General features: G+C 50.9%; 1 pseudogene; it reads left to right on the forward strand.

The window, feature by feature from the left end:
* Nucleotides 1-3,291: 3,291 nt before the first annotated feature.
* On the forward strand, nt 3,292-22,188 carry LOC121158216 (annotated as a pseudogene).
* Nucleotides 22,189-22,499: the final 311 nt, after the last annotated feature.

A 22,499-nucleotide genomic window follows, 5' to 3' on the forward strand; every position in this document is an offset into this window, starting at 1 on the left:
CTCTCTGGAGATGGACCCATTTCCTTGGGCAGCAGGGGCGAGTGCCCAGTGACTGGTTGGCATGAGCTGAGAATGGCTGGTGGACTTGTCCAGCAGGTGACACCATCCCACTCTAGAGAGAATGCACACCCCTCTGCTCTTCCCACGGCCTACTCTCCATGGCTACGACCCCTTTCCCACACATCATGCTGGGCAGTCCTCAGTGCCCAAAGATGTGAACTGTGGTGAGTGAAGGGATCACATGTGTGCAAGAGCTGGGTTTCTGGGTTGGGTGTGACCACGGTAATGGTATCCTTGAGCTGTGGCAGCATGAACTGCATCTGGAAACTGGTCCTTTTCCCACGGGGGTGGTTGAGCAGGTGGAGTTGACACTGGCCGTTCACCATTCGGACAATCCTCCAACACAGGAGCTAAGGGCTCACTCTTCTATTTCCCGAGAAATCAGAAAACAGAAACAGCTGGCCAGCTGCAGGCAGGGACACGGGACCTTGCAAACATTTCTGAAAGCGTGCACAGAGCGCCTGCCATGGGCCCCATCCCACCCCACTGTAGCCCTTGTCCAACCCCCAGCCTGTGGGTTCAGGGGAAACCTGAAGACTTGAGGATGGAAAAATCCACTTTCAATGTCACGCAGAATCAGGGGGTTTCAGGTCTGATGGGAGCAGAAGGCCTGCGGAGCCCGAGGCTGACCACAGTGTCAGGGCTACAAGGAAGGCACGCCCAGGGCTACAGAGAAGGCATACCCAGTTGGAATAAGGAGAGCGTTGGTGGGGCTGCTTGCTCCCCGGCCCCCTCGATAACCAACAAGAAGTCGCTTTACTCTGTGGTGTCACTTCGGGCTTCTCCCTGCCAGGGCCGCCTGCTTCCGGTAACTCAGGCGGGTGTTCCTGCGGAGTTCCCGGAAGTGCCATGCACGGGAGGCGCCTCCTGGACACCGCACACCGGACGTTGCTAGGTGTGGTGCTCCCTCTTCAGCTGTCCCCTGGCACTGCCCCTCCATGGCCAGAACTGGTCCTGGAGACCTCAGGGCCCCCGAGGCGAGCGCCACCCTGGAAGAATGGCGGCACTGATCGGAAGTGCTGGCACTCTGTGCCCCCCAGAGTGGACTTTGTAAACCAAGAAACTCCTAGAAGACGCATGGATTGTTCTAGATCTCCACTGGAGTTAACAAACCATCTGGAGTGACAGGAAAGCTGTGCACGCTGTTTCTCAGAAGTCGGAGAGGATTTCTTTTTTCTTTGTTGCATATGGTTTTGTTTTATTTTTAGGGATGTATTGAAGCAGCCACCACTTTAAAGGGACTCGGGTCCTGCCCTGATAGAACCTGACAGAAACGTTGTCTTCCAAAGAGCAGGAGAGTTGGGTCTAACAGGAAGTATAGTACAGACACATCTGGTTCCTGGGATCGTTAAATCCTCAGGAGGATGTCTCCCGACCAAGAACACACTGCGAGAAGCAGAGGGTCCCCATCTCCCTCCTCCCCCGCAAGGAGCGTGCAGTGTGGATTCATAGCGAGGGCCCACGCTGGGAGCTGAGCCCGAGAGGTCTTTACCCAAAGCCCATGATCTCATAGCTTAGGACAATGACAGTGCTGAGTCCTCTGAGTGCCCTGCAGGGTCAGAACTCAGCAGGCTCCCACTGTGAGATGGACACTGCCTGAGCTACAAACACTGCAGACTGTCAGGGGCCATGGTGAGGTTCGGGGTCCGCAGGAGAATACTCAGATGTCATAGGGAACAGTCCTTGGAAGCCATGAGTCCCCTTTCCCTGGAGTGTCCGTCGGCTGGGGCAGGCAGCACAGTATGACTTTAAGATGAAATTCTCTGTGTGTGAAAGCTTCAGGTCCTGGTTTCAGGGACACCCGACTCGCTCTCACTTTCTGTAGGGAGCCTGCATCCTGACCTCCCCAAACTGCTGCTTACAGGATGAGGGAAGCCAATTTCCCTGGTGCAGCAGGAAGTGAGGGGCAGAGTGACTCGATGGAAAGAGAAGGAACTGGGAGCAGGGAAAGCCACCGACGCTGCATGCTGCCCTGTGGTTCTCCAACATGAGCTGCATTCCCTGCACCAACCCCACCATGCACTCAGACCACTCCTTATCCAACCACGTGGGTGCCTGCAGATTTCCAGAAGCCTCTCAAACGTGGTGACAAAACTATCCAAGGGACAGCTAGGGCAGGTGCTCTCTCTCCCCTGCATTAAAATCTCGGTTCTGTCGAGCACCTGTTTTAGTGTCATTAATGTGGCAGCCTTGACTCCCACTTGGCTGTAGTTATGCACGCTAATAACTAAGGGAATCATTCTAAAACAAGGTTCTGGGGACAGCAGTGGGTCTTCAAGACAAAGAACTCACATTTCACCCAGGAAAGAGGCTGGGATTGAAAAGCAGCTTGGTGCAAAGGAACTCATCTGCATGTGCAGGCAGAGGCATGAGTCACACCATCTTCTGGAACTTTCTCCAGACATGTAGATCTTGGAAATGGATATAGATTGCTGAGTTCTTTTTTTAGCAACAAGCTTTGGTGTTATGTCTGTGTGATTGAAGCAGGGCTTGGAAGTGCTCCCTTTGCAGGGGGAGGGTCACTCCCCTGACCCTGAGCCCGCCAGTGCTGCTCACATGAGAATGGAAAGGAGAAGACTTGGGGTCCACCTCCAACTCAGCAGCTGCTCCCATGCCACCTCCAGCTGCCAGGAGCTTAGAATTCCCCATGACTCTGCTGACTTCCAAAGACTGCTTTGTTCTGCACAAAGTTCAGCTGCCCCGGATCCTGAAAGGTTAGACTCGAGGCAAGCAGAGGGCACGGTCCCTGGAAACAGCCCCCCTGTTGCTGTGTCTGCCACTGCCCTCCTTTCTGGTGGACTGGGGGAAGAGACACTGCCCTAAGTGTGTGAAGAGTCTTTGTGGACTCTTTGAGCCAGTGGGTCCACTCCCAGCAGTGGCAGCAGCAGGCAGTCCAAAGAAAGTGAAATCCCCAGGGGCAGGCTGGACCAAGCCAGGCTGCAGTACCCACCAGCAAAAGCCATGGTGAGTCAGGCCATTTCAGATTGGGCCACATGTGAGACACACCCAAAGGTGGATTTCCTATTCCCAACACTCCGAGGGGGTCCCTGGCTCCCCACCCGCTTCAGCCCCTCTGAGGGCTGACCCTGAGGGGCTGAGCAGCATCAACCTGCAGCTGCACAGGCCCCACTTCCGGCCCGGCCCCGCCCACAGGCCGGCCTGGGCACCAAGCACTGGTCCCGCCCACAACTTCCTAAGAGCACTTTCGTTTTCTCAGAAGCAGGCCCTGGCTGCCTGGGTCAGCCATCCACAGGACTTGCGGGCCTCAGTTCCCTGGGGTCAAGAAGGGCATAGGAGCAGTTGCAACAGCAGCAACAGGTGAGTTTTCGGGCCCCTAACTTTTCGTGACTGGTGGCTAGGGCTGTTGGACTAACTTTCTGGAAGCAGCCACTGGGGGCTTGAAATGCAAGTGTTTGGATTCTGAGGTTGTCCCAAGGGTGGGAGAGGATAGGTGGGACTTTGGGGAGCACATAAAAGGGAAAGGGGGCACAGGAAGGCAAAGCTGACATACTTGCCTTTCTCCTAAATTGGCGTTTGCAGCAGTGTGTCCTGTGCCCTGGATCTTCCCTGAAACGCTGACCCCGCCCTCAGGCTGCTCCTGCATTCCCAGTCCTTTCCAGTGATTGGTTGAGTAACTGTTGGAAGCCTGCCACAAGGTTCCCCTGTGTTTTCTGTAGGCACGTTCATGGTTCTTGCTTCGAGTTCAGTTTCTAGAAACAGGAGTTCAAAGGGCTTCGTTTGGGGGTGATCATTAAATTAGCTTCTAAATTTAGTGATGAGGACTAGGGTTTCCTAGCTTGGCCAACTTGACAAGTGCATGTGTTCTCAAACTGTCTTCCTTTGAGCTTTTCTGACTGCTGGTGGTCAGTGTGTTTCTCATGCAGCTGTTGAGTGCTGGACTTAGCTCTTTATTAATAGCCTGTTTGTGTCTTTGTGTTTCCCCGCTTTGCTTGGATGTTTACCTTTTGCATATTCATGTGTCAGATCCCATCTATCATGAAAGGAGCCCCCGCTCTGAACAGCAGTGTCCTGTGTGATAAAAAGTAGGACCATAAGGTCAATAAGTTCTACTGGGCCACCAAGAAACCCTGGAGCTGGTGACTTCACCTTTCTGTGGCTCATAGCAGAGTAAGAAGGAGAAACCATGAGATGTCTTGCTCTGCGCACTGTTGGTAATGCATTGTTTGTGTGGAGCTGCAGGGCCGTCGCCTCTTCTTAGCCAGCGATCATACTGACCTGCACTCCTGCCCAGGTCTGTGCTATCTCTCCTTCCCCTGTCTCCTTCCCTTGTGTAAAGTGTGGGCAGCATGCTTCTTTCCCTTCTGTTCTCTATAAGCCACACAAGCTGGAGCAGGAGTCATCCTCCCTGTCCACAGGTGCAGGTGTTGGGCATCTTGGTAAAAGTGCTACTTGGGACACATGCAGGCCCTACCAGGACACCCACGTTGACGTCAAAACTCCATTTCCGGTTCCAGTTTCCTGTGAATGTATACCCTGAAAAGCATACATGGTAAGTGGCTGGATCCCTGCCACCCTCTTGGGAGACCTGGGTTGAGTTCCTGCTCCCAGCATTCACCTGTCCCAGCTGTGATGGTTGCAGCCATTTTTGTGAACCAGTAACTGGGAGATTTCACCATCTCTATGCCTTTCAAATAAATAAATAACTTTTAAAATAAAGATTATTTATTTTACCTAAAATTCAGAATTACAGAGAGTGAGGGAGAGAGACAGAGAGAGATTTTACATCCACTGGTTCACTCCCCAAATGGCTGCAACAGCTAGATAGAGCCGATTGGAGTCAAAGGTAGGAGCCAGGAAACTCCTCCATATCTCCCACATAGGTGCAGGGGTGCAAGTCCTTGGGTCATTCTCCATTGCTTTCCCAGGCCGTTAGCCTATGGCTGGATCAGAAGCAGAGCAGCTGTGTGCATGAAGGTTGGCCTTGGCTACAGCATCCCTTAGTTTGCATATGAGATAGGGCTGGAGACAGAACCGACCATATGACGGAAACCATCAGTGTGTGTGTAGGCTGATGTGGGTGACAGACTGAACCAAACCCACACAGGAGTCAGGTCCAAAGTCACCTCAGATGAAGTTTCTTTGGGGAGCCCCCAGCTGGATCAATGGACTCAAAACTCCAGCCACAGTGAAAATCACAGATGTGTGGTCTGACCCTGGGGTGCGTATGTCAGAGCTGGGTCTCCATGGTTGCTGAGGCCTGTGTGGTGAACGGCATGCCCACCTGCTCACGGGGGACATGGCAACCAGTTCATTTAGGCCTAGAGGATGTCTAGTACCGTGGATGGCAGAACAAATTAAACAGCTCTCCCAGACAAGCTTTTGATAGCGAGTGTCTGGGTGAATGGAGACTCTGAGTGGACTATGTCAGCCAATGGACCTTGGAAGGAATTCCTTATCCCTGGAGCAACTCAATCAACAGCATCTCAGAACTGTTAAAACCACTTAAGCAGTATCCTCAGAACATGCTCCACATTGGGGACCCTGGGATGACATTGGGTAGCGATCCCTGAGTACTGATGCAGTTGGGCTGTGGGGAGTGGCCCTCACCTCTTCCTTCTCCACTTTCCACAGATACAGAAAAAAAAAAGATTAGAAGCAGTTGTCTCATCCACTTTCCCCATGCCTCAACCCTCTGCACCCTAATCGGTGATCCGTATGGGCATGCATCCCTCTCAAATATGTAAACATCATCAAAAATAAAATGAATTTATTATTGAAAAATGAAAGTAATGGGGCAGTTTGGACTGAACTGGTACACATATGGAATACCCACACCAAATAGAATTAGCTTGCTGTGCCACCGTTCTAACCCCATAAATAAATCATTTTAGAGGCAAACCAGAAAAAACCTCTTTATGGCTCAGTGTCCTCAACAATATAAATGGGTCTAGTCATAGTAACCATCCTACAAACATTTAGTAAAGATCAGGTTAGTGGGGTGGGCACTGTGACATAGCAGGTTAAGCTTCTACCTGTATGTAGTTGCTGGCATCCCATCTGGGCACTGGTTCAAATCTTGGATGCTCCATTCCCAATCTTGCTCCCTGCTATTTCTCCTGGATGACCCAAGTACGTGACGCTTGCACCGACGTGGGAGACCAGGAAGGAGCTCCTGACTTCAGCCTGGCCCAGTCCTGGACGTTGTGATCATATGGGGAGTGAGCCAGTGGATACAAGATGTCTCTCTGTATGTCTCTTCCTCTCTCTATATAAAACTCTTCCTTTCAAATAAATAAAATATTTTTTAAAAAGATCCAATACATTACTGCATAAAAAACCCTTAGAACAAAGTCTGGTAAACAGGAGGCACTTAATAAATAGCTTTGTAAAGCACATGTGCCTCAGCATCTGGAATTTTAGCATCATGATGTCAGCTGCTCTTGGCATGCATCGTTCCTGGAAATTGTCCTTGTTTCCTTTGCCCGTGCACGTTTCAGGCAGACATTGCAGTGAGGAATGACTTGGGCATCACCTGCCCGTCTTCAGGGGCTGGGCCATGCCGAGAGCGGCTGGGCACACCCCTCTGACTCTGGGCTTCTCCGTGCCTGACAGGCAGCCCCCGGCAGGATGTTCATTGTGCCAGCGGCCTTGGAAGAGGCTCTTTTTCAGCACTTCATGTGTCAGAAGATGGAGATCGCCTATGCCATCCACAAGCCGTTTCCGTTCTTCGAGGGCCTCCGGGACAACTCCTTCATCACCGACAGAGTGCTTGCGGTGAGTCGGGTACACCCCTTCTCCTGGCAGCCCAGACCCCAACAGGGCTGTCCAATCACAGAGATTCAAACCCCCAGCCCTTGCGGCTTCTGGGGTCTGGCAGGTCCAGTCTGGGCCTGCTCATGCTCACGTAGATGGGGTCTGTGCGTCACTCAGAGGGCATTAGCTTCCAGGGTGCCACAGCGTCAGCCCTAGTGGATGACCTCCAATCAGCTGGTTCAGAACAGCAGAAATTCACTCCTTCTCATGGGTGTGGAGGCCGGAAATCCCAAGTCCAGACTTGATGGGGTTGATTCTGTCTGGAGGCTCCGATGAGACTCCACTCCCTGCCTCCCTCGTGGTGTCTGGTGGCTGCTTGGTGCGCCTTGCCTATGGCCACACACATCCAGCTCCGTGTCCTTTTGTCATCCATGTCTGCCCTGCTTTCCTTCTCTTTCGATGACTCTCGGATTCAGGACCCACTCTGATCCTTCATGGTCACATCTCAACATTGTTAAGTTCACATTCAAGATTCTGAATGGGCCTGTCTTCGGGAGGAGTGCGATTGCTCATAGGTGCTAGCAGGTGTTGAACAATTGCCCTGGGTGGCCTTCTTTGCTGCAGCTCCTTCCTTCCGTCATCACCGCCCCGCACAGGTCTCTTTAGCCCTCGTCTGTAAAGTCTTTGGTCATTAATCTCTCCCATAGCTATGTGCACTTTTCCTTCATAGCATGATGCGTAGCCGTCCTTGGGAATTCATTTCACGTGTGTTTAATTGCTCAGGGCTCATCTTCTCTACCTGACACTGCCCACCTCCAACACGGGCCGTGTCTTGCTGCTCTCGCACACAACTCCATACCCAAGGCTCCCTGAGCCTAGAAGGGGTTCAGTGCATGTTTGCTATCAGTTCTCTCTGTTCTGTTTCTCTCAACTTCATCTCACCAAGAGGGAGTCTGGAAGCTACTTAGACCACCTCAAGTACAAGAAAGGAAAAGTTTCTAGCCCAAAGCCTTCAAAAATTAACTACATGACAGCATCCCATGATGCTACTTTACTTCCTTAAAAATGCTGTCTTCCATGAGCCAGCATGGTAGAACAGCAAGTTAAGCTTCCACCTGTGACACTAGCATCCCATTTCAGAGCACTTATTCAAGTCCCAGCTGCCCTGCTCCCAGTCCAGCTCCCTGCTAGTGTGTCTGGGAAGGCAACACAGGATGACTCAAGTTCAAGTTCCCTGACCCATGTGGGAGAGCTAGACGCAGTCCTGGCTCTTGGTTTGGCCTGGCCTTAGCCCCAGCTGTTGTAGCCATTTGGGGATGAACCAGCAAACAGAAGATTCTTTCTGTGTCTTGTCCCTCTGTCTCTATCATTTTGCCATTCAAACAAATAAGATTGTTTTTAAGAGATTCTCTTCCCTCAAGTGTATATGATATCAAATTTCACAAAACTTCACCTTAGGGGACTTGGCAATGTGTTTTCTGTTAAAATTTTTGAAAGGGTAAACTAGCTTTCTTACAATGGACAGAGCCCCACGTGTGTGAGTGGATTTGCTCTCCGTCTGCTTGGATAAGCATGGGCTGTCATTCTTTGCTCCATTCTGAAAGGACTCGGTGGAGGAGTGTCGTCGTTTGGTCCCTGTAAGCAGAGTGGTGTATGATGTTCTTACCAGGCTGGAGCAGACATTCACCCCGGCATTGCTGGGCACCTTGTTCAGCCACATCAACCTGTGTGAATACCCCAGGCTGGCAGCAGTTCTCACGAGCTTCAGGAGAGGTGAGGAGCTGAGCCGTGTCCAGCCGTCAGGGTGTCAGTTCAGCCCGATGGGAGACTGGGGGTGTGTAAAGAAGCTAACTCCCCAACATCTGGATTCTCCAAGTTTGCTCTTGTCAGTGGTGACATGAACCATCAGTCTTCAACAGTGAAAAACAGTTTTGTGCAAAACAAGATCTTGTGGTGAGAAAGGTTCAACATGGTGAAACGGGGAACACTTGGGCATTTTGGTGATACGAGGAACATGGTTTGAACACAGTAAAAGCTGATGCCCAAGAGACTAGCAACCAGGTAACAGTCACAGTGTCAGAGAAGGGGGCAGCCAAGGGGAAGGTTGAGCTCCAGACAGGTGCAGGTATACCTGCAGGTGAGCCCATTCTCTCGGCAGCATCAGGGCAGTGCCAGGAGAAGCCGGGACAGGCAAAGCTTTGCTAAGCATGTTGAAGCCAAAGGAACCCCATGGCTGAACAGCCCCGACCCCATGGGGCTCAACCTCATTTATTTTGTTCCAGGCTCTTTCCCCAAATCCACCTTTCCTTTCCTTTTCCTGTTCACTGCATGAAACAATTTTACTTCTGTGAAAAATGATGGGGAAGAATCACAAGGGAAGACCAACCGTGCAGGGAACAGTAGGGAGGAAGTTCAGGGTCCTGGAGAAGTAAAGTAAGAGAAGGGGCAGTGTAAGCCAATGAGAGGGAACGGCAGGAGGCCCAGGAGCTGAATCTGCAGACATGAGAATATGAATGGACTCATTCCCCTGCAAGGGAATTTTTATTGTATTGTACTTACTCAGGGAAGTATGCCCTGTGTATTTATTTCTAAAAGCAGAGACTTCTATTAAAATTATTGCATATACATGATTGATTTAATTCTATGAAACTGAAATGAAAAAGCTTAAATGCTTGTGTAGAAAGGCAAAGTGAGCTTTGGGTATGAAACCACACCCATGTTAGATCAGGGCTTTGCAGCACTGGGTGGCCCTATCCAGTACAGTAGAAAAGGGCACGGGTGGGCCGAGGACCTTGAGTCTGTTCTCTGTACCCAGGAAGCTAGTGAACAACTGCACACCCCTATCCTCCCTTCAGCAAAATCCCCTCCCCCACGTGACCCACATGCTCTTTCCCCATCCCAGTCTGTACTTCCTATGGAGAGTGGCACCCACGCCCAGCAATCCCGCTGGAAGCCCCACCTGGCCCCACTGAAGGGAGTTGCCCCCAGACCCTGCTGCTGCCCCTGCCACAGCCGCCTCCTCAGGGCCAGCTGCCCAGTGCCAGCAGAGTTGGTGACCTTGGAGTGTCCTCGCCCAGTCTTCAGACACTTCTGTGCTTCAGCCTGTGCACATCTTGGAAGGAAGGAACAAGCCAGGTGAGAAACAAACCCTGTCCAACCCTTATGTGTGCCCACCCTGGGGACCCTGGGCTGTGTTTCATTGGAGTGGTCCTTGCCATGGTCCTGCCTGTCCACGCACCGCCCCTTCCAGAAAGAATGATGAGCATGGGCAGTGTCCCAGGAGGTCCGGAGCTTGGAGCACCCACTTCCCACTGTGAGGACACCAGCCACCTATCTTAGCCCTTGGCACTCTGTCTGCCCCAGTGTTCTTGCCACACTCTCCTCTCCCACCCAGTCCCTGTAACCTGTAAGGGTCTCCTTCCTCCATGCAGTGACCAACGCCAACTTAATATCTGAAAGAGATGAGCAGGAAGACCCCCAAAGGCTGCCCAGCCCTCCTTTGGACACTGCCCAAGGTAATGTGGGTTGGGACCGGCTTAGCTTAGCTCCAGGTGGCTGTGTAGGATGGCATGCACCTGCCAAGCAGGAAGCTGTGGCAGAAACCCCAGGAGACCCACCTGGGCATGGCAAAAAAAAAAAAAAACCAGTAAGAAAAAGAATCAGAGGTGCTGATTGAGCAGCCCCCACTGCAGGGCAAGTCAGCCTTGCACACACTGTTCTGGACGGTCAGGTAAGTGGTGCACCTCCCGAGCTGGTGGCCTTATTTGCTTCCTTGACCCAGGATAACTCGGGGGAGCTTTGAGTTTCAACCTGATTTGTCTTAGTAGGGTTTAATTTGTAAGACTAACATTAGAAGAATTGTTTTTTAAAAAGGAGAGAGATTACTAAATGTTGAAAGAGCATTCAAACTTGATTGAGCTTCCAAATTATGCCACTTATTGCCCCAAATCATCACTATGATAGCATCTGCTCACATTAACTGTGGCAGTGCGATATTGTTGGGCAGTGTTCCCAAATGGAACACTGTGAATAAAGATCTATTTATTTGAAATGCAGAGTTACAGAGAGTGGAAGACATAGAGAGAGAGCATGCTAGAAAGAGAGAGAGAGAGAGAGAGAGAGAGAGAGAGAGACAGAGAGACAGACAGAGAGAGACATTCTATCTGCTGGTTTATTCCCCCAAAAGCTGCAACAGCCGACGATGGACAGGGCTGATGCCAGGAGCTCTGGATTCCATTGGAGAAGATTCCATCCTCACAGTTGTCAGATACTAAGTAGCATTATTACAGTAATGACTCATGGAACATAAATGACTGTTGACTTGCCCATTCCTTCCCACCATGGGCCAGGCCTTGGCAGCTGGCCGCCCCATCGTGGGGACCAGTTGGAATTGGATGTTCTCTCTCCTCCTTACCCTGGTCCCTGTGTGCTGGCCTGGAAACTGCAATGCTTTTACAACTGAGTTCTCTCCTGGTTGGGGCCTGGCTTGTCTCTGGCTGTTTCAGGATGGAAGACTTACTTCTCTCTGCCTTTGAAACAAAAAGAAAACCGATTTATATTGCAAGGAATTAGATGACTGTGAAGAAGCAAAGCCAGCAAGTCCTGAGTGGCCCAACAGTGACGAGGCAGTGCTGTTCCTCCTTGCTGGTACCCACCCTGACTTTGAACCTTAGTCACTTCCAGGTCACTTGGGTCCGTTAATAGTGGATGTCCTCATTTCAGGGATCTAATGGTGACCTGTCTCCTCCCTCGCCTGCTCCTAAGTAGGCCAGCATTTGAGACAGGTCCGTGGTATTGGGAAACAAGAGGAAGATGGCAACCTTGCGTGAGAGGAACTTTCCAGTCCTTCTGTCTTTTGCAACCAGAAACTAGTAGGACCTTGTGTCCAACTACATTTGCTGTTGAAAAAGAAAAAGGCTCCTGGTTTTTCAGCTGTCCTGTGTTTAATGGTATACAAGGCACTTAGTCTCCTTTACTGTTTCTCAAGGTGAGACAGTCACAGATACAGCATGTGTAGACATCGCAGCAATACCATATTTCCCACAAGGCCAAGGTGGTGGCCTCTACCTGGCCATCAGAATTTGACATCTTGCTCCCCACTGCCTTTAGCTGCATCCCTGGAGCACAGCCACCATGAACCCGTGGGCTTGTCTTCCCGCTTCCACTGAAGCAATTCCCCTAAATGGGTCAGACTAAGGCTTCACTATATTGCAGGGGGTCCCTTGGGTCACTGGGACAAGTCACCAAGGAACCACCATCACAGGCTGGCAAAATGAAGGCAGAGTCAGGGACCCCTGGGGGTGTGGTGCCAGCAGGTTCACCTTCTTATCATCCTGCCTCCTCCCCGACCCCCGGATGTTCTGAGCCTAAAGTGCATTTCTCTTGTCAGTGAAAAGAGAGGATTCTCCAGAGCCAGATGACCCAGAAGATTCCCAGGAGGTCCCATGCCCACCTCCCAGGAAAGGTGAGAGTTGTCTTCCTCCTGCAGGTGTCAGGGGACCCACAGCTGCTCTCTCTCCCTTATCATAGCTTGCCATGTCTTGCTTCGGGATGGCCAGCACAGCTTCTCCATTGTTCCCACTCATGGTACCTTCTTGCAGTGAAGAGACTCACAGGGAAACCAGAGGGAATTCTGAATGTCCATCCCTTGGCACCACTGGTCTCCCAGTTCCCCAGCTTCCTAGACAGTTAGCTGCACCAACCCTTGCAATGGATGGGTGTTTCCCCTGAGCAGACAGCATTTCCTCTTAAGACATGGCTGGGCCTTCCCTGCTGTTGCTGAGGCTGCTTGGTGGGAGGCAGGCTGCAGTTTGCTTTTTGCTGCCCGATGCTCCAATCTGGGACCCTGGTCCTGTGTCCCCTCTTTGGAGACTCCAGCATCCAACTGAAAGTCCCTTCGTTCCATCATTGTCACCTGCCGGCTTCCCCACCATCCCCCGAAAGACAAATGCTGTGTTTCTCCCACTGTCATCAAATGCTGTGTTTCTCCCACTGTAGGTCCTGCCATCATCCTAGGTTCTTTGACAGTAGCTAAAGGCAACAGACAACCCACCCAACACTCTGGCATCTCAAATCCTTCTTCCACCCGTGTCTGGTGGCTTCTTCTGCCACACATTCTGATCACTCCAAAGGGCCAGCTTATAGGCTCTGTAATGGAGACCCAGCTCCATTTCTAATGTTCAATAATTCCCCTTTTTTGACCCCTGTCTTTGAAGTTTGCTCCTTCTTAGAAGCTGAACATCATTGACATTGAAGGTCGGAAGATCTACACCTGTGAATGTAAAAGATGTCTTCTGTCCCTTCTTTTTAGGAACTAAGAAGAAAAGGAGTATCTGGTCAACTCCAAAAAAGCGACGTCAGACAAAAAGACTCCCAAGAGGTAAGATGAGGCAAGGGGAGGAGCTTGGAGGCTGGAGAGAGCTCACGCAGGGTCGGCCGGCCAAGGTGTGGGCATTAGAATTCATTTCAAATGCAGTGAGAAGCCACTGGACAGGTGGAATCCGTGAAGTGACGTGGTCTGGTTGTAAAGTTGACAAGATCAGAGTGGCTGCTGGGTTAAGAAGGAGTAGAGGTGGACATAATGGAGCCAGCGTGGCCTTGAGGACAGACACTCAGGCAGTGTTATAAACAGGCTGGATTCGGAACTGACTGGGGATGGGAGGGGTGGTTTCTAGAAGAGGGTTAATTATAGATCAAGTTTGCAGGTAACTTGACAAGGCTTCTCTAAAATTTCCCTAACTGTATATGGTGGATTTCCACTCATGGTGCCTGGACAGAGAGAGAAAGCAGATGATGATCTCAGGGGAGAAAACCTATATACAACCAAAAAGAGATACTCATGGAGAAATAGTGAGAGAAAAGCAAGGCATGGGGGTGTAAAGAGCTCCTGAAGGGAGGGATCTGGGTTCAGGAAGAAAGGTCATCGGGCAGGGGAAGAAGGGGTTTCCTGGGGACCCCAGTTAGAACTGTCCACAGATCACTTCTTGGTCCATGGGCAGCCATGAAATGCAAGAGAGAAGTGCGAAGTGGTGGGCCAAGTGGCTTAACCCGCTACAATGCTGGTCTCTGCTCCACACAGAGTACTTGCTTTTTGCTTCCTCTGTGAAGGATGATGACTTGTTATATTACATATTGTGCAGTTTTTCTCACTTCATTTTCATAGTCTTTGATTCCTAGGCTTGAATTTCAGCTTGGAAAACCTTTTCATGTCCATGGCTTCTGATGATCGTTTTCTGTTTTCTTCTTCTAGTCTTAAAAAATGGTTATTAATTTGAAATTGGTATATTCTAAGTGTGAGTTTCTAGTATAGCTCTCTTACATCTTTACTCATTTCCAGGTAAAAGAGAAGCACTGGTATCACATAGGCCTCCACAAAGTGATGAGAAAACAGACAATTTTGGTTTAAAAAGCATTGAGGGAGTGGGCCTTTAGCCTGGTGGTGAAGATAGCAGCATCGGGCACAGTGTGGTAACCTAGTGGCTAATGTCTTTGCCTTGTACCCACCAAGATCCCATGTAGCCATTGGGTCATGTTCCAGCTACTCTGCTTCTCTTCCGGCTCCCTGCTTGTGTCCTGGGAAAGCAGTGGAGGACAGCCCAAGGCCCTGGGACCCTGCACCTGCATGGGAGACCCAGAAGAGTCTCGTGGCTTCAGATCAGCTCAGCTCTAGTCGTTGCAGCCACTTGGGAAGTGAACCAGCAGATGGAGGATCTTTCTGTCTCTCCTCTCTGTAAATCCTCATTTCCAATAAAAATAAATAAATAAATAAATAAAGCTTTCAAAAAAGAAAAAAGAAGACAGCAGCACCCACATGGCAGGGCTTGGGTGCAGCACCAACCCCAGCTTAGCACCCATGGGGAGACCTGAGTTGGGTTCTGAGTTTCCAGCTTCAGCCTGGTGCAACCCTGACCATTGCAGGTATGTGGGGGAGTGAACCAGCCAGTGGACAGTCTAATACATTTTTTGAACGTTAAGAAAAAAAAATTCACAGTATAGCCTTTAATAATCAATATTTGCAGACATTTTTCCCCGTTTTTTAGAGGAAAAAAGAAAGAGAGCTAGCTGCTCAAATTCAAGACAAGAGGAAAAAAAACCCCAGGAGGTAAGCAAGAAAAGTGAAGTGTCACTACTCTCCTGTAAGTGTTCTGATTGTCACTTGAGCGACCAGTGTGGTCACCCAGTTTTACTGGCCCATCTCTGCCCAAGCCATGCCATCAGCAGACACCTCCCACCAAGACAGAACCTGGCACCACAGTGACGCAAACCCGGCCTTCTGTTCTCTTGCCTCCAGGAAGGACTGGTGGTGGAGGTGGGGGGCAGGAGGCAGCAGGGAGCATCGAGGTGAAGACTGTGTTTACTGCAGGGTCCCAGCCAGGGAGAGCAGGGAGCTGCAGCAGGACTGAGGCGCCCAATCCCAAGCCGGAATTACGTTTGGAGTCACTTAGTTCTCAGAACCCCTCCCCTGCCCTGTCTGCGTCTCAGTGCATGGAGGTTGTGCTGTTGGCAGCGTAGGAAACATGCTGAAGAAACTGCCTGCTTCGCCGCCCTCCTGTCTCCATCTCCTTCCCCAGATTCTGTCCCTCTTCACTCTGTTTCCTCATCCTCTTTTTCCCCATTCCTGGCTGTTTACTGAGGGCCTCGGGGGTTCTTGTCAGGGAGATGTGGGATGCCTTGCCCGTGTGGAGGATAGGGACTCTTGGAAGAACTTTCCTTGCAGCTGCCGAACCATGGTCGAGATAGGTGCTCGACTGCTTTGAGGACACCTCCAAAGGCTCAGGGTGCTCCAGCACCACTAGTCTCGGGCTGTGACCTGGACTCTGCTTGCTCGTCCTCCCCTGCCCTCCTTTTCTACCTTCTGATTTCCTACCCATTGCCTCCTTAGGCTGGAGGAAACCTACTCTCTGCCATTTGCTTTTCCTCTACTGATGACTTCCAGGAAAGTTGACATGCAGGCCTCTAAGCGCTTCTTGGTATGGACAGGTGGTTCTGGGAATGTAGGGATCCCCTACCACTCAGGAGATTCTGTGCTTCAGTGTTGGAGGCCTCCCAGATGGCCAGGATGAGCAGTGACTCCTCAGCTCTGGGCCAGCCTCTGCCCTTCCCTGAATCCTGTTGATTTCATAGCCGTGAACCCTGCTACTTTATAGTAATGAAAAATATACACATTTTGTATTTTCAAAAATGGGCTGTTTTGTAGCGCATCCATAAAGTGTCAGGTCTATAGCCCAAGCCATGGGGACTCAGGAGTGAGCCAGGTAGATGCCAGTCCTTCTTTTATGGAACGTTGGGGGTAAAGGACATAAAGGGGGAAAAGCTAAACTGGAAGAAGTACAGTGAGTCTAGGGGAGAAAGGAAGACACTGCAGAAAACAAAGAAGTAATTATAGAGAAATGACCAGGCTAAAGCAAAGTCCATAGATCTCCAAGGGTTGGGAGAGTTGGGCTGGACTGAGAAAGAGGGAGTCACGAATTGGGTGCGGGGTGTGGAAAGGTCCATGGATCTCCAAGGGGTGGGAGAGTGGCTGGACTGAGAAGGAGGGAGTCACGAATTGGGTGCGGGGTGCGGAGAGGTTTGCTGGAGGCCCAAATGTAGAATAATCACAAATCACTGTTGGCCCAGGCGCTGTCTCATCTGGGCATGGAATGCAAAAGAAGCTGGAGCAGGTGGCTAGAAGGCAAGGGGATCCAATCCAAAACTCAGGGGTGATGACAAGGAACAAGAAGGCAAAAATGAACTGTACCCGGGTGTCCAGACTGGAGGGTAAGCTGCGGATGGACTCCGCCATTTGATGGACTCTGTCTCTGTGTGCGTGGTCTCTCCTGAGCAGGTGGAAGCGTAAAGCTGTTCGAAGACATACAGCCAAGAGGCACGTGAAGCCAGGACAAGGCTCAGTCGGGCTTAGAGAGCTTGTTGGCAGGACATCCTCAGGGTGCAGCTGGTCTTGGATGTGTGTTCACTGGACTGCTCCCCAGTGTCTGCTATTTCCATTTGCAGTAATGGAGGCACCACTACTTCACTGAGTGTGATCAACTCTTTCATGCCAGGATCGCAAGTGGCTCCAGTCCTCAGGGTGGATGTATTTTCAGGATTGTTTGTTCAGTGTTCATTTCTAGAAGTGAAGTGTCTTGGTCAAGGACTCTGTAGAGTGTTCCTCATTTACCCATCTTGTATACAGTTTGCACTCCCAATGAGCAAACAAAAGCCCTTATTTTCACCAACACTAGAAATAATGAGGTTTTACTCCTGGCCTCTCCACGGTTTTCCTCCGACTTTCTGTGTGCCGTGGGCACACACACGGCAGTAGGCTGTGCATACGTCTCACTGCTCATCAGTATCCCGTCCCCAGTCCCTTGAGAAGGTTTCAGACACCCACGCTGTGCACTCAGAGATGCCATGTGACTTAAGTCAGCCAGAGAAAGGTGGACTATAACACAGGGTCAGTTTCTGGGCAAAGGTTGAAGAGCTCCTGTTCCTTTTCTCTCTGGCCCCAAAGCAGCAATGTGCTAAACCGAGGCTTGTCAGCCACTAGAGCCAAGCATGTCAGTCATGTGGGGCTGAGCCTTATCTACCTTGTGATGAAGAAATAGCATGAGGGAGAAGGGAAATGTTGCTGCATGGCAAGTTCCCCCACAACCCCAAGTTTCAGATGATAAATAGTGCAGGCTTACAGCCCCACAGTCTGCATCAACGGCTCAGCTCTGTCTCTGTAGCGTGCTGGCAGCCAGGGACACACCCACAAGGGTGTGGGCAGGGTCGTGCTGCACTAAGTCTTTATTCACATGAAGAGGTGCCAGGCTGTCGGGCTGGAGTTGCCAATACTGGTCTTGAATCACTGGGAACTTGTACCCCACGTCTAACCTGTCTTTACTAATTTACCTGTTTTGTAAGTCTGTCATCAGAATCTTCTTCTTTCATAGACTACCTGCTTATGTTTGCCCATTTTTATATGACTGTTCATGTTAAAAATTAACCCCTTTCACTTATTGTGAGAAGCTTCTGCTTGCGGGGATAATTTAATTTAGAAAAATGAGTGTATCTGTAGTGTGCAGGTATGAGTGTGCGGTTCATGTAACAGTTGGCCTTACAGAAGGATAATTGCTCACGTGTTCACTGCCCTGTGCAGTAGGGGCTGCTTAGCAAGCCCCTGTCCTTCACCGTGAGGTGCCGGTGGTTGTGGCAGCAGGATTTCCCATCCCTGCCACATGCTGATATAGGAGGCCAACTCGCCTGCCCTGAGAACTGCTGCTCCATGCCCCGTTCTGCTGCCGTTAAAGCCCTTCTGTGTGATATTTAGAAAGTACATGTCCCTTTTGTTCACTTCGAGTGTTTATATTAAATACATAAGTACACATTTACTGTGAAAATTCGTGTTCTGTCATGTCTCTCTTTCTGTACTGTATGTATATATATATATATATTCTTTCTCCCCCTAACTTATAGAAATACAGCAAAAAATTAAAATTGTTATCATATGAGGTGTATACATCTTTGTTTATGGTATGTTTTCATTTCTTTAGAAAAGAAACAGAAAGCGAACACTCGTGCACGTTCAAAAAGGATCCAGAAAAATATTCTCCAGAGAGGTGGGTGCACCCAGGGTCCTCCCTGGAATTGGTCCCCTACTGTCTTCCCACCCCTGTCCTCACTGCCCTGGGTTCCGCCTCCATGTCAGTTCAGAGCAGAGAGGAGCTCTCTAAGGCTGGCGTCTGTGCTTCCCCTCTGTGCACCACACGTGGCCTCTTGGTGTCCCTACTCCCACTGCCCCCATCGTGTTCCACACCTTCCCTCCTCAGCATCATTGCTGCTGACTGTCCCCTCTGTCACTTGCTCCCACTGTAAGTCCTACAGATGCTTCTCAAAGAGAGATCCCAGCCTGTGCTGCCTCCAGCCTGTTGTTGGCAGAAATGCAAGGACGGTGGGTTCATGGATGCCCTGGGATGCCTGGCTCACAGTGTTGGCAGCTGCTGGACTCCTCAGCAGAGGTGGGCAGTGCCCTGGTTCTGCTGCTGATGCATCGGGCAGCACTGGCCTTGTAAGTGTGCAGTGGAAGGAGTGGACAGCAGGGAAGAGCATAACATACCTGGCCCCCTGGTCTACAGCCAGGACCTCGCCAGCACTGACACCCCACAGGCTGCACCAGCTTGGCACGCCCACTCTAGGTCAGCTGGACACCGAGTGCCACTTTCCCCACCCCTGCCTTCCTCTCGCAGAGCTGACTCTTTAAGACAAGGCCTTTGCTACTCCCTGCTGGAAGATGATTGTGCTAAGCACACATGTTGAGTGTGTTTCTGAGGTGAAATCCCAGCATCTTCCTCTTCAACACTGCTCCCTGCACAATCCACACAACGTTTTGCAGAAACCCTGATAAAAATCCAAATATGTACATTGCTTTGCAGTTAGCCCATCAGATCCTCATCGTAACTGGTACTACCAACCCATTTTACAGATTCAATTAAAAGTTGAAGCACTTGCATCAGCCACAATCAGCCCAGGTGATCTGAGCCCTTTGTCCTTTGCACCAAAAGGCAAATGAGCCCAGACACGTGGGTTATAAAACCCTGGGGGATCCGGGATGCAGGCGGACACTGGGCACATGCCTCCCCCCGTGAGCACTTGGCCTTGGCCGTGCCTCCTGCTCTAACACAGGGCTTCTGTGCTGCTGCCGATCACGTGTTGGGGAGCCTGCTGAGGTGTCTCTGATGTGACCGTTGCAGTCTGGCCTGTCTCACTTGTAGTGCCAACTCCTCCCCATACAGTGAGCTGACCACCACTCCTTCTCTGTGAATCTGAGCCCTGCCCGGCCCCACCTCCCCCAGCTGTCAACACAGGATGGTCCACGTTGCCACTGGTAGTATGTTCTCGTGGCTGCTTTTCCTCCAGGCCCCCGAGCTTCCCTAGCCCCTCCACATCCCCTCTAGTGTCGCTTCCCAGCCCCCAGATCTTTTCCAGGCCTTTTCCACAGCTAATTTTCACCTGGCTCTTTCCCCTTATGTTTTCTAAGAATTCTTGGAGTTGTTCTGCCGGCCTTGTTAATTAGGTGCTTTTCCGTTTTGTACTTCCTGGACTCGGTCAGGCTTTTCTGTTAATTTCCTTCCCTGCCTGTGCTTCTCATTTCCATGAACTCATTCATCTGTAACTGCTGGCTTTTCACAGCAGGCTGTCACTGTTCACTCACTGTGGTGGTCCACACCAGTCCCTATTGACGCTCACCTAGGAGCATGGGCTGGCTGATGTCAGAGCCCACCCCCGCCCCCGACCAGCACTTTCCCCACAGGGTCCCCTCTCTTGGGTGCAATTTGCTACGATGAATAAGCCAAATGCAGGACTGTCAAGAACAGTCCAGGAAATTGGGCTTAGGAATAGACTTGGCTTTGAAAGCTTTCAGGTCAAAAAACACCACCTGCTTTGGTGACCTACCTACCCCAGGAAAGGGGAAACTCTGCATGGTAACCCACAAAGCCACCTTTTGCTCTGCCATTTGAGACATCTGTAATCAGTAGGGAGCACGGCACACCACGCTGGGCAGATAGCTCATCCACTGCTCAAAGTGGAATGCCTCCTGCAAATTAAGCTATCTTTCCCAATACCATTGATTACCACTGATCCCCATTGATTGGGTTTCCTGGAGGGGACAATGCAAGAGGAAGCTAGAACTGAGTAAGGTCAACTTCTACTTTCAGAAAACCATGAGGATGACACCGTGGACTTTCGCTGTCCAAAGCTTCCTGTGACCTGTGGAAAGGCTAAGGGGATTTTATACAAAAAGAAAATGAGACAAGGTGAGGCCTGTGGTCTCCTGCTCTTTCGCATCCTACCATGGGGGAGTCAGAGGGAGGAGAGGGCCCTTACATGTCGTTGTTCCAGAAATGGCTGCAGGGAAGCAAGTGTTTGGGGAAGAGATTTAAAGCCCTTTTCCCATGTTGTGTCTGGCCAGCAGACTGCCCCACTCCCACAAGGAAATCCAAATGCACCCAGCAGCGCTGAGCGCTTTGGGGCGTGTGGGTGTCACATAACATGGAAGTTCTGTCGACTCCCTCACCACCCAAGCAGATTCCTAGGCTTCCTTTAGGTTAGGAGAGAAGGAACCTGGACCTCTTGCTCGAGGCCCCCACCTCACAGGGCCAGCCTTTCTTGGTGGATGCCCTGAGCAGGAGTTCAAAGACTTGGGATGCAGGAGAGGATAGGGCTGGATCCTGAAATGGGTCATCCTTCCCTTGCAGGCTCCTTGGAGAAGTGTATTCAGAATGGAAAAGGTGCCTGGTTCACCCCAAGTGAATTTGCAGCAGAAGGGAAACGAGGAGGCAAGAACTGGAAACGGGACATCCGCTGTGGAGAAAAGTCCCTCAGAGAGCTGCTGGAGGTGAATGGGGGCAAAAGTTCACAGGAGGCGGTTGGAAGCCTTCCAGGAATGAGAAGGATTTCAAGGAGCAGAAAGACCAAGGAACTCCCACTAAGCTTCACCGGCATGATGGAGGTGGAGCTTAGTGCAGCCAGAGAAGCGTGACAGGCAACAGAGGCAGACGGGTGATGGTGTTGGGAAATTTCAAGGGCAGAGAGAATAATGTGAGAGCTTCCAATGTGCAGGCCGAGGGGTTCGAGGAAGGAGGGACGTGGTCTGCCAGTGTTGGGTGGGGAGGGTGGGAAAGAAATGAGCGGGAGATATAGGTACCTGTGACAACTTCCCCTCCTCTACTGGATCATCGGATCATCGCCTGCTCAGCACCCACCTGCCGGGACCCCTCTAAAAACACCTGTGGCCACTGTTGGGGGCCAGGCTCTCCTTTGCATTTGCACAGATACTGTGCTTGCCCATGGTCAGGTGCACACAGGGGACCAGCCCTAGCTACCTTAACACACAAACTTTCCAGGGATAAGCAGTTACCACTAGGATGCACTTGGAAGGATCTTCATCCAGAGAGGAAGACATGAGAAGGGAGAGTGCAGGGATGGATGAGGGACTGGGGCAAAAGGACATGGGTCTCAGGTCTGAGTGACCCAAGAGTCTGATTTCCCCACTAGGGAGAGTCGGAACGAGCTGGCTGGGGACCGGAGCTTACTTTGCAGGTAGACACTCTGAGTTTGAGGTCCGGTGTGAAGTCCAGGCATGTAAGCGGGAAGGTGGGAACTTGCATGTCCACAAAGGACGCTCTAGACTCATCCCCTTCACTGATGCTTCCTCTCTTTCAGGAAGGACTGCTGCTCTGTCCTCCAGGCAGATGTCTCAAGAGAGGGGGAAGGGCAGGTGAGTTTCTGCCACATTTGTCTGAAGGCCTCAGAGTCCCCAAGTTAACCAGCTCCAAGTAACTTCCACATCCTGGCAGGACATCATCATTGCGACTGCTGAGCATAGGATTCCACAGCTTATCTTAAATGGCTAAGAACAGGTTTTTCCAAAATGAAAAATTAGAACACAAACTGATGTGTCCATGTGTGTGTTTTGTTAAAATATGGCTGTTGGGATGACTACAAACCGAAGGTGTCAGAACTAGAACACCACAGTTGGAAAAGTAAACGTGGCATTGGAGTAGAAGAGAATCACAGGAATGGAGAAGCCGCTGATCCCTACAGGACACGAGTATTGCCCAAGAGTGTGTGCTGGTGGTGGCATCAGGATGCTTGCTCAACCGAGCTGGTCTCTGCAGCTGTCCGTTGCCTGTTTGACCTCATGTGCCCTGTCTTTCCTCACTTGCCTGCCTGGGTTCTCCAGGAATGAGTCTCAATCGCTC

The sequence above is a fragment of the Ochotona curzoniae genome, unplaced genomic scaffold (assembly GCF_017591425.1).
Source record: "Ochotona curzoniae isolate NIBS_2020 unplaced genomic scaffold, NIBS_Ocur_1.0 contig_3645, whole genome shotgun sequence".
Classification (NCBI taxonomy): Eukaryota; Metazoa; Chordata; class Mammalia; order Lagomorpha; family Ochotonidae; genus Ochotona; species Ochotona curzoniae.